We start from the raw sequence: 12,425 nt of genomic DNA, 5'->3' as shown, positions 1-12,425 counted from the left end.
GGAATTGGTGATGAAGTGCATTGAAACTGTTTCCAATGCTATCTTGGTGAATGGTGTCCCTCAAACTGAATTCTACCCCACAAGAGGACAAAGACAAGGTGACCCATTATCACCTTATCTATTTATCCTATGTGCTGAGGCATTGAGCAACTTAATATACAAAGCTGAAGAAAACAGGTTGCTACATGGGGTTCCTGTTGCAAGAAGGTAGCTTAGAATATCTCACCTTTTCTTTGCAAATGATAGCCTTATGTTTTGCAAGGCCAATGCTGTTGAGTGGGGAAGGCTGGTTAATTTGCTTAGAACCTATGAGATGGCATCTGGACAAAGACTCAATCTAGAGAAAACTTCTATCATGTTTAGTAAAAACACAGCAAAGCCCACTCAAGATTATATTCTGTCAATAGCTGGAATGAGGTCAGCTATGCCTTATGAAAAGTACTTAGGCTTGCCCTCTGTAGTGGGGAAACATAGACTGAGATCCTTTAAAGGCATTCTGGACAATATCAGATCAAGACTCAGCAACTTCAAAGTTCGAACATTATCACAGGCTGGGAAAGAAATCTTTATAAAAGCAGTCATACAATCCCTCCCTACCTACACCATGAGTGTATTCAAGCTACCAAAAACTCTTCTTCAAGCCATAAACAGTGTAATACAAAACTTCTGGTGGGGCCAACAAGATAAAGAGCACAAAATTCACTGGATTTCATGGAAGAGAATGGGACAAGCTAAATCAGAATGGGGCTTGGGATTTAGGGACCTGGAATGTTTCAACATTGCAATGCTTTCTAAGCAATGTTGGAGACTAATCCAAGATCCCAACTCCCTAGTTGCTAGAGTGTTAAAAGCCAAATACTTCCCCTCTTTGACTCTTCAAACAGCAAAGGTTGGATTTAAATCCTCCTTTGTATGGAGGAGTCTAATGGCTGCAAGGCATGTTCTCGAGGCTGGATCGTTTTTGAGGGTAGGCACTGGGTTAGATATCAGTATATGGGGAGACAAATGACTGGACCTAACTAATCCAAGGAAGGTCACCAGTCCAGTTAAGAACCTAGATGGGAATGCTAAAGTTGCTGCCTTAATTGATCCTGAGATAAAGAGGTGGAAGCAAGACCTGATTCAAGCCACCTTTGAGGAAAGGGAAGCTCAGTTGATCTTGGAGACCCCTATCAGTGCCATGACTACTAGGGACAGAATCATTTGGCATGGTACAAAGGTGGCTCATTCTTAGTGAAGAGTGCTTATCACATGGAAAAGGCTAGGGAGGTGGCTGCACATGGTCAAGCATCAACCAGCAATGGTCACAAGGAGGTTTGGAAAAAAATCTGGCAGATGGAAGTTACTCCTGGAGACAAAACCTTCCTATGGAGAGCCTGTCAAGAGGCACTTCCCACTCAGTCCAACTTGTTTAAGAAGAAAGTTGTGAGTGATCCTATATGCCCAATTTGCAATAGAGAAGAGGAAAGCGTGCAACATGTTCTGTGGAGCTGTGAAGCGGCTAAGGATGTGTGGAGTCAATGCTCAAAAAAGCTACAGAAATGCTCCATCTCTAGCTACTCTATGATACAACTATTTGATACATTGACTAAGGCATTGAATCCAGAGGAACTTCAAGAGTTTGTGATTACAGCAAGGAAGATCTGGTGGAGAAAGAACTCTTTCATTTTCAAGAAAGGGTTCTCACATCCGAATCTTATTGTGAGAGAGGCAAGAGCAGTCCTAAACTTGATGCAGAAAAGAACTTAGATCAGTGCAATAACCAAGCCTCCCCCCCCCCCCCCCCACCAGTGGTGTCTTGGCAAGCACCTCCAGTGGACTGGTTCAAGATTAATTGGGATGGGGCAGTAGACAAAGCCAAGGGACTGATTGGTATAGGAGTGGTTATAAGGGACAACTCTGGGCAGGTTACTGCAACAATGAGGCAGAGGAAAAAGCTCTACCCTGACCCCCTATTAGCTGAATCATACAGGGCTCTACAAGCTGTTAAAGTGGCATGGGAGATTGGTTTGAATCAGATTATACTCAAAGGTGATTCCCTGCAAGTCACAAAGGCCTTGGTAGAAGACAGTGAATCACTGAGTAGCTCTAGTATGTTCCGGAGTGAGGCCAGATTTTATCTTAAGTTGTTTGCAAAATGGGAGGTTTCTCATGTTAGGAGAAATGGCAATCACATAGCCCATTTATTTGCAAAAGATGCTCTTTCCATTTCTGATCATATTGTAACCATGGAGGATTCTCCTTCTTGTATTGCTGGCTTTCTTTAATGGAATGGATTAAGGGTTTTACTTCAAAAAAAAATAAACACGAAAAAATAGGAGAGATACACATATTATATGTGCATACAAGTAATAAATTTGATCAACTGGTGAAGATCATGATGTATGTATTGGCCATGGACTAGCTAGCTCGATCATCATCTGCCGTCATATAATCGTTTCATGACTTGGTTCCTCATACTTTCAAGCCCAACTGTTGTGATGGTAGAGGAAGAACTATTGTAGACATCAATGTTGAACGAGTGTGTAGGTGGCCCAAGCAAGTTTTCAGTCTCCTTTGCATAAAGATCAGACTTTACCTAAGGATGTTTTCCCATATTTCTCAATCCTTCTAGTTCCATTGCCACTTCCTTTATAGTTGGCCTATCCTCCCCTTTTACACTTAAGCACAATTTTGCAATATTAGCAACTTCATTTATCGCATTAATATTGCCATCATTAACAATTTGATTGTCAAGAATTTGATGTAAGCGATCCTCTTTTACTGCAGAGTTAAAGTACATTGCCAAATTTCTATCCTTTTCCGGCCTATCAAAACAAAGTGCTTTTTCACCTATCAGTAACTCTGCCACAACAACACCAAAGCTGTAGACATCACTTTTTTCTGTAAGCTAGTTACTAAAAAAGTATTCTGAGTCTAAATATCCAAAAATCCCCTTCACCAATGTAGATAATTGTGTTTGATCAACAGGGACCAAAATTGAAGTTCCAAAGTCAGCCACTTTTGCTAAATAGCTATCATCTAAAAGTATATTTGCACTTTTCACATCCCTGTGTAAAATCGGCACCGAAGTTGAAGAATGCAAGTATGCAAGTGCCCCTGCAGTTTCTGATGCTATCTTCAAACGTTTTTTTCATGAGAATGAGGATGACAGGTTTCCATCATGAATGTGACTAGAAAGAGTCCCATTTGTGATGTATTGATAAACTAGTAATGGAACTTCTGTTTCTAGACAACAACCTAACATCTTAACCACATTTCTATGGTTAATTTGTGTAAGCACAATTGCCTCATTTATGAATTGCTCAATTTGGCTCTGGTCACAAATCTTTGATTTCTTAAAGCAGTAACTTCAAATAGAGTGGATCATATATATTAATATTTAGAGTTATGGAAAAAAATTTAGAATATCAATTAATATTATTTTATGTTTAGATGATGTGGAAGCTGGAGCGGATGTACCAAGGCCCCCCAAAAATTTTTAAAAATTTGATTAAAAAATTAAATTTTGAAAGACCTTTTCATAAGGAACTAGACTATATAAGATTCAGAATTTTCACAACACTTAAATTTTGAAATACTATTTTTTTTATAAGATAGATTACATAAAAATTAATATTTGAACCTCTAACTTTTATTTTTTTTTAATTTGACCCCTCAAACCAGATTTTCTGGTTCACCCGTGTGGAAGGGATCATGCCGCGTGTTGAATACATATATTATTTCTAGAAGAAGACCAAGTCCGCGCCCCAATGATCATTGATACTTTTGTTGCATTAAAACTTATTGGCTGCAGAAGGGGGCCTGTACGAGCCGTGATTGATGTGGACTTCAGTGAAAAAAGTATGGTCAATATTCTGTTGATGAAAAATATGAAATAAATTTAAAAATTAATATTATTTGATATAATACATTATATTATAAAATTATTTTTATTATAAAATAAATTTAACGAATTTCATAAATTTATATTAATTTGTAAGTTTATTTTATGTAATATTTTTATATCTGTAATAATTCTCATGTAAGAATGATAAAGCTTAATAAATTGGTGCTTTCTCACTTTTTTATATCATTATTTAGGTACTCAAAAATTCGTTAATTGAATAATTAACAGTACCTTGCAATTCTAATTTTATTTTAATTTCATATATATATATATATATATATATATATATATAATTACATTGGAAGATTTTATATCCCCTTTGTATAATAACTCAAATTAACAAGTAATTTGGTTGGTGATCACTACGCATACGCAGTAGTCAAAGTCATGTGATATTGGTAGAACAAATTAAATTTAAATACTAATTTCATACCGCACAGTACTATGAAATTACCATAGTATGAAATTACCATAGTATTAGCCACTAATTACTAGCTATAATTTAAGGATGCAAGGCATGAAAGAATGTTTAAGCTTAATAAATTATAACAATTAATGGTGCTTTCGCACTTTTTTTATTACTATTATTTACGTACTCAAAAATCCGATCGTTAATTGAATAATTAACAGTACCTTGAAATTATAATTTTATTTTAATTTCATATATATATATATATATAATTAATTACATTGGAAGATTTTATATCCCCTTTGTATAATAACTCAAACAAGTAATTTGGTTGGTGATGATCAGTACTACACATACGCGGTAGTCAAAGTCATGTGCTCTTGGTACAAGAAAATTTAAATACTAATTTCATACCGCACACTATGAAATTACTATAGTATTAGCCAATTTTTTGTTGAGAAAAATCAATTGCAACGATTTTTCGTCGCTAGTCAGTCATCGAAATTGTCTCGATCGCCGAATGGCAACGAAATATTTTTTCCTTGCTAGCTAATAGTCTATTTTTTATAGGAGTTTTATTATTGCTATTTGAATTTATAGTCCTCGCTAATGTCTTCCTATTAATATGCTAGGCGGTTTGCTATCACTTATTTTATTTTCAGCAGATACATTATCATAATGTCGCTAAAGACCGTATTTGTGGTGGCAAGTTCATACATAATATATATATATATATATATATATATATAATTTTGACAATACAATACATACAACTAAATTTTGTTAAGATTAATAATTTAGTTTGTGATGACAGCAACACATCTTGGAGACTAGATCAAAGTAATTAATATGACTTTTCAATTGTGGAATATGTTTGAAGTGGAATTTAATTTGGATTATTTGTTGCATGTTGGAATGGAACTCGCTAAATGTAAAATACGTATATCATGATGGCTAGGATATATACAATGAACACGTATCCCACATCATGTGATCTAACGAGTAATAGTAGAATATATAGCTCGTCGCATGGACCACCCTAGCAACTTCCTAAAAGCCCACGCCAATACAAACCACGGGGAAGAAGGGGATGATAAAAGCTGCACGCTAACGTATAAGGTCTATTCGAATTGATTTTAGCTCGAAAGAAAATAAAGATATTAAATGATCACAACTTTGTAAGCAAAAATCTATACGAACTTGCTCGATACGTGATCTGGATTGAAAAATAAGTGATGATGGTTATATTTTTGTTTTTATGTGACGACTCACAACCTTACGCGCGTCAACTTTCATATATATTACTTAATGCCAACCTTACGTCTGGATTGGATAATGATGACTCGGCCATCTGGCCTAATTAAGTTTCGACCACCAATATTGCATGCATCCGGATCACTAGTGTCGATCACGTACGTCCTCTTCTTATCCAATTAAGCAAGACTTTTTATTTTAATATAAACGTCCATTTATAGGGTTTCTTTTCTCAAATATTTAATTTCTAATATAATCTAAACTAAATATATATGAAAAGCTTAAGAATAGAAACTAGAAAAATCTCGAAAACAAAGCATAAGAATGTTACGTTCCTACTCAATGAGAAGTACTAATTATAAGTAATTAATTATCTCGGATCAAACTAACAGTTTATCACAGGAGACATTTGAATTGTATAAAATACTATTATATACGTGTGGCGCCCTCGACCCACGTGTGATTTGGTGGAAGTCGTGACACCAGGATGATGACCACACAGATCACTCACCCCAATGACAAGTACTCAGAGTGTGTGCAACATGCGATAAGTGTACAAATATAATATTTGCAGCGAAATAAATGAAAGAGACATTCATACTAAGTACTAGAAAATTTTAAACCATACAACCTAAAAATTATATCCTCCATGAGGTTAATACAGTCATCCAACTAAAAACATAAAGCGATACTAAATCCTACGACAAAAATGGGAGAAGCAAACTCCAACAATCACTACTCCAACGGAGCCAGTCCTTCTGACTCAAACTCTCCCTCTACATCAAACACTACAGTTCTATAAAACGGAACCCTAGGTGGAAACACCACAGTGAAATTATGAAATCTCAGCAAGTAAGCAACCAAGCAACATTCAAGAGATTAAAACATATTAATATAACCAACACGTCCACAACCACACAGTAAAACATACAGAAACAAATCCACCCATTTTTCCTAAAAAGACACATTTTAGCCACACACACCAAAAATCTCATTTTGGCCCAACCATAACATTTATTTTAGTGTACACCGTGGTCTCCCCTAGGGACCATCCGTACATCCTGGCTTTCTTTGCCACATCACCGATAACGATCGTGAGTATGACTACATAACGAGCGATGCTCAGCTCCGCGCCCTGCATGTACCATGGCCAAGCATCCTCCAGCCCACACCAGTTAGGGGCCATGGAGTCGGCACGAGAGTGTTACCATCTTGTCCGATCTCGTTATTGCCAGGCGACAATCCAGGGGACGTCATATCATTTTATTACGCTCCCGAGTGACCAGAGGAGCTCTACCGAGATAATGCTCCATCTCGGCTTGGGGTCGTGATACACACGCACCCACCAAAAATATTACTAAGACATGAAAACTCATTTTTCATGTCACACGACATAGCAGAACATAGCATAGTTAAATAGTCAGGACATATTTTAATAAAGGTAAATATGTAGATGCATGACAAACAAATATTGGATGACATGGCAAAATGCTCATCAAACAACACAACAACATACAATATCACTGCAATCACAAGTTCACAGTTTCACAAACCAACTACACGCGTAATCCCAACCTCTATTTCCGGCCCAAGGCCCAATTCCATCCTAACTACAATTTAATTCCCAACGCTCCACTAGGTCAAAGGCCTAGTTCAACACAACCAGATTGTAGAAAAGTGTTAGCAGTAAAAATATTATTCTAAACTCAAGGGTCGCATTGGAAGATTACTTATAATGCGGTCGGGCAATTTCTGGAAGATCGCACGTACGTAGGTCAACGGGTCCCGTGTTATGACAGGGCGCAATTTGCTACGCAGACGGACCCCAAAGCATTTGTGGCGCCCCAATCCCCCTTATAAAAAAACACAGGGATCGAGACGCCAGGATGGTGACAACACGGTCACGCATCCCAACGAAGTGCCAGTGTGTGTACATGCAACAGTGTTCAAATAAAATAATGCAGCGGATAGTCAACTAAGTACCAGAATTTAATTGCAATCAAACATCAGTAAAGATTTAAATAGCAGTTATACAGTCATCCATAAAATAATTTACAATAGTTTTAAATGTTCAAACGAGTGATCCCAGATCACTCGTCAGGCGGAGCCGTCTCCTCAGGCTCGCCCTCCTCCTCCTCATCAGCATCAAAATCTGCGACACCACAAAATGGTCTCGCAGGTAAGTATAACCCAAACAACGACGTAATACAAAATGCATTAAATGCAACTAACATGCATGCACATGAAAACATGCATTTTTCCACAAAACATCATTTTTCCGAAAATGATAAATTTTCCAACACACACCAAAATCTCATTTTGGTCCGAATTATCCGTAAAACATTTTCCCAGAAAATGATTTACCCAAAAATCAACTCGCACTATTTTCCCAGAAAATAGTGCATTAATCCCAAATGCACCATGCATTATTTCCATATGCACCATGGTCTCCCCTATGGACCATCCGCACGTCCTGGCTTCGCAGCGGTGCTCAGTTCCGCGCCCAGCGCGTACATGGCCAAGCACCCACGCTACGCAACGAGCGATGCCCAGTTCCGCGCCCAGCGCGTACGTGGCCAAACATCCTCTAGTCCCCGCCAGCAGAAGGACCACGGAGTCAGCACGAGACCATCTCGTCCGATCCCATTGTTGCCCGGCGACAATCCAGGGGACGTTACTCAGTATATTCCGCTCCCGAGTAACCAGAGGAGCTCCACCGAGTTAATGCCCCATCTCGGCTTGGGGTCGTGATACACACGCACCAAAAATATTAACACATAAAATCATAGCTTTTCAAAGCACATGAACATGAATGCAATACACGAAAATCCAGTTTTCTTTTACAAACATGATCATGCATGAAATAATGAAATGCACATGTACCAACACAAAGTCCAAACCAACAGATACCAATCCAATCAAATCCAACCAAACAACTCCAATCACAAATCCATCCGACCCCCGAACTCCTCGGACTCAGTCCGGCATGCCAAAAAAACACAGTGAAATGGGTTAGTGCAAAAATACATTTAAATTACGAAAATTCTTTGGAGAAATACTTACAGTGCAATATAATAATTTTCCGAGGATCGCGAAGTTGAAAAAGGCGACGTTTGAGCAACACCACAGTGTAAAATACACTGTGGCCGTGGGTCACAATTACCAACTTTTCAACGAGGACAAACGAAGACCCAAGATTGATAGGGTAGGGCCTAGGGAGGTCGGTGAAGCTAGTGGTGGTGGTGGTTTGCCGTGGGTGGCGGCGCAAGGGGTGGTTTTAGGCCAAAAAAGTGCAAATCGGAGATGGACTTGGTGGGGCTTCACCGGTGACGGATCGGAGCTGGGGTTGGGTCCAATGGGTTGCCAAGAGGCTGGGGATGAAGTGGTAGGAAGATGGTGGCCGGAGGTGGCGCGACGGCGGCGCAATGGAGGAAAATGTGCCGCGGCGTCGTGGGTTTCGTGGGCTTCGTGGAGGCTAACGGCGCCACGAACGGCGGTGATACTGGTGGGGTAGGACGGCCGGCGGCTGGGGAGTCTAATGGGCTGGGCGGTGACGACCACCGCCGGCGGACGGCGGCGCTGGGAGTGGACGAGGGAAACGGGCGGAGGAGAGGAGAGGAGAGAGAGAGATCGCGCGGGAGAGGAAAAAGAATAAGGAGAAAAAGAAAAAAGAGGAAAAGAAAAGGAGAGGAAAGAAAAAGAAGGAAAAAGAAATGAGGTCCAATCCTCATAACTTGGGTCACAAAAATGATCCAACGGAAACGATTTTAAAACCACAAGTTAAATAAAATAATTTAAACGTAATGGTAAAGTCAAATTGAAATAATTAAATCCCACGGTAATTAATTTAAATATTAAAAGCAATTTAAATGCATAATAATAAATAAATATTTGGAAAGCACATAAAAATAATTTTTACCAAATAAAAATCATAGAAATAAACTCACTAAAATCCAACCAATTTTAAAATAAGAGAAATTATTTTAATTACATAAAAATAATTCCTTCAGTAAAAATACACTAAAATACGGGGTGTTACAGCATTAGCCAAATAAACATGCAACAGATTACCATATAAAGAGAAGCAGACAGATCGCTCACCGAGGTGTTGCCAAAAGTGGTGGCGCAGTGGCAGACAGCGGCTGTCAAGGGCAGAACAGAGGCCAAAGGTGAGTTTCTGCAAAGGGGACTACAGATCTAAATGCCAGTGGGTGGAGGACAAGGTTGCTGCGGCAGGGCGTGGTGGAGCATAGCTGCGCCGTGGGTTTCAAGGGGTTGGGTCGTGGGCCTCGTACTGGGGAAAGGGAGAGGGAAGCTAGGTTGGGCTAGGCGGTGGCTAGTGGAGGAAGGCATGGCCAAAGGGTGGAGGTCTGACGTGCATGTCGGCGGCAACGCGTGGCTGTAGGCGGCAGATCTGGGCCACGATGTGGGGAAACCACAAGAGAGAGAGAGAGAGCTGCGTGAGGGGCAGATCAAGGAGATAAATGGCTGGGTTTGGTAGAGGGGAGGGTCGCCGGCGTGAGGGGCTCGGTGCGGTAGCGTGAGAGGATGCGTACGACGACGCTAGGATGAGGAGAGTGAACCCATGAGAGAAGGAAAATCATTTCGAGTGTCGTGGGTTGGCTCCAGTGGGCTAGTCACCAACATGAGGGGAGGCTGCTGGTGCCTGACGGCGTGGGCTGCGACGACGGTAAGGGCTAGGCTGCCGAAGGAGAGAATTGGGTGAGGGGGAGGGGGCTGCATGCGTGACTGAAGGGAGAGGGGCTACGAGGTTGGGTTCGGTGGGGGTGCTTGCCAAAGGACAGGGGAGCTTGTTGGTGGTCGGCGGTGAGGATGGGTGGCGACGCTGCAAGTGCTGGGCTGAAGGGAGAAGAAATCGCATGGCGGGGTGTTGTGCAGCGCGCAGGAGGGAGAAAGAAGAAGGCTCTAATTTTCTTCTACAACCCAAAACAACACCGTTTAAGGAGGAGAGGGCTGGGCTCCCTCACACACATGGGCTGGGCCCCTTTTCACACATCAAATTCGGCCCAACAGAAATTAAAATACACCCAAACACCAAAGCCCAATCTGGAAATATCAAAATAAAATAAGCAAAGACACATTAAAAATAAAATATACCATAACCTTAACAATTAATAAAATAAAGTAATAAAAACCAATATAATAATAATAAACAGAAATAAAAGTCCTAATAATAAATGAACAATAATAGTAATAAAGGCTCAAAATTAGGGATCTCACAAAACCTAAACCAAAGAGCATGATCAACAAAATCAAGGACATTTCCCCACCACATTTGAACATCAAAAACATTCCATGCATATCTAGCTAATGTGTGTGCAACTCCATTACCCATTCGGTTAACATGCTCAATGCTAGCTTCCTGTAAATATTTTAAGTACTCTACCATACTATGGTTCCACAATATCAGTCTCCTCTCTATTTTCCCACAAAAACAGAGGTGGTGAAGAAAACTCTTGAGCCTTTGAGAAGGACAAGCGGTTGAGACACTGTGGAAGGTGGGAGGAGGGAAGAGGGAATGGAAGATCTAGAAGAGTTATGTGGGAACCTATGTCTAACGAAGGAAGAGAAAGTGGGAAGATTAGCAAGAGAGAAAGGTGACATAAGTTTAATTGGGAGGGTGTGTATGGAGAGGGTGATTGGGAAAGAGGTGATAGCCTCAACAATGGGTAAAATCTGGAGAGTAAGCTATCCGACAATAGACATGGAGGAGAAGGATTCCGTGGGTAGCGTTGCCACCAGAAATTTTTTTCTATGGATAGCGTAGAAGAAGGTGAAAGAAGAAGGTGCTTAGCTAAGTGAAAGAGATGAATGAAATAGAAGAGAAATGGGGGAGGCTTTACCTAATGGAGGAGGAGGGTGTGGCCATAGAAATTGACGAGAGAGTTATGGAAGAAATCCTATATAAATGTGAGTGTAGTCTAGTAGGGAAGGTTTGCATGGAAAGGAGTATTAGTAAGGAAGTGATAGAGTCCACAATGATGAAAGTATGGAGGGTAAGTAAGCCAACGAAATTTGTAGAACTTGGTATGAATGTTTTCACAATAACCTTTGCTAATCAAGCTGATAAGCAACGTGTATGGAGTGGGAGGCCATGGCTATTTGACTCACACTTGATTGCTTTGAAACTGTTCGACGAATATACACCACCACAGAAGTTGAGGTTTGGTCAGGAGCGGTTTTGGGTTCAGATGCATAACATGCTTCTTTCATGTATGAATGAAGAACGTGGGAAGCAAATAGGGAAGACCATAGGCATGGTAGAGGTGGTAGATGTGAAGGAGGATGGTAGTGATGGGGAAAATATCTAAGGGTTCTTATTAATATGAATCTAACTAAACCATTGGCCAGAGGCAGAACCATTACTGTGAAAGGTGAAAGGCTCTGGATTCCTTTAAGGTACGAGAAGCAGCCTAGGCTATGTTTTTTCTATGGCTGTTAAGCTGCCTAGGCTATGTTTTTTCTATGGCTGTTTAACTCATGGTTTCAAAGGATGTGAAGGGAAAGTGGAATTGAATGTTCAGTATGGGATGTGGCTCAGGGTTGCTTCAAAAATAGGCACTAGAATGAAGAAAAAAAGGGCTCTATTGATACAAATAGGGATGTAGATAGTTACCCTACAAATATAGAAAAAGGGGGGTGGATATCTCAAGCTGGGGTAGTAACAGAGGGTAATAAAAAGGGTGAGAGAAAGAAAAGCATTGAAGAGGTGCTTACTGATCTGGTGAGGGTGGACATTGAAAATGGGGGTTTGGATAAGAGTAGTAATGGGAGAGGCAGGAGTGTTGAAAAGCCAGTTATGATTTGTAAGCAATCAGTTATTGTGGAAGAAAAAAAAATAATAGAGTAAAG

The 12,425-nt window shown here is 40.2% G+C and overlaps 1 pseudogene; it reads right to left on the bottom strand.

Moving 5' to 3' along the window:
- Positions 1-6,738, bottom strand: part of LOC121255234 — a 47,230-nt pseudogene extending 40,492 nt beyond the window's left edge.
- Between the last annotated feature and the right edge of the window lie 5,687 nt (positions 6,739-12,425).

The sequence above is a fragment of the Juglans microcarpa x Juglans regia genome, chromosome 3D (assembly GCF_004785595.1).
Source record: "Juglans microcarpa x Juglans regia isolate MS1-56 chromosome 3D, Jm3101_v1.0, whole genome shotgun sequence".
NCBI lineage: Eukaryota > Viridiplantae > Streptophyta > Magnoliopsida > Fagales > Juglandaceae > Juglans > Juglans microcarpa x Juglans regia.
Note: the sequence above shows the minus strand (reverse complement) of the source record. Positions and strands in the feature narration are given on the sequence as shown.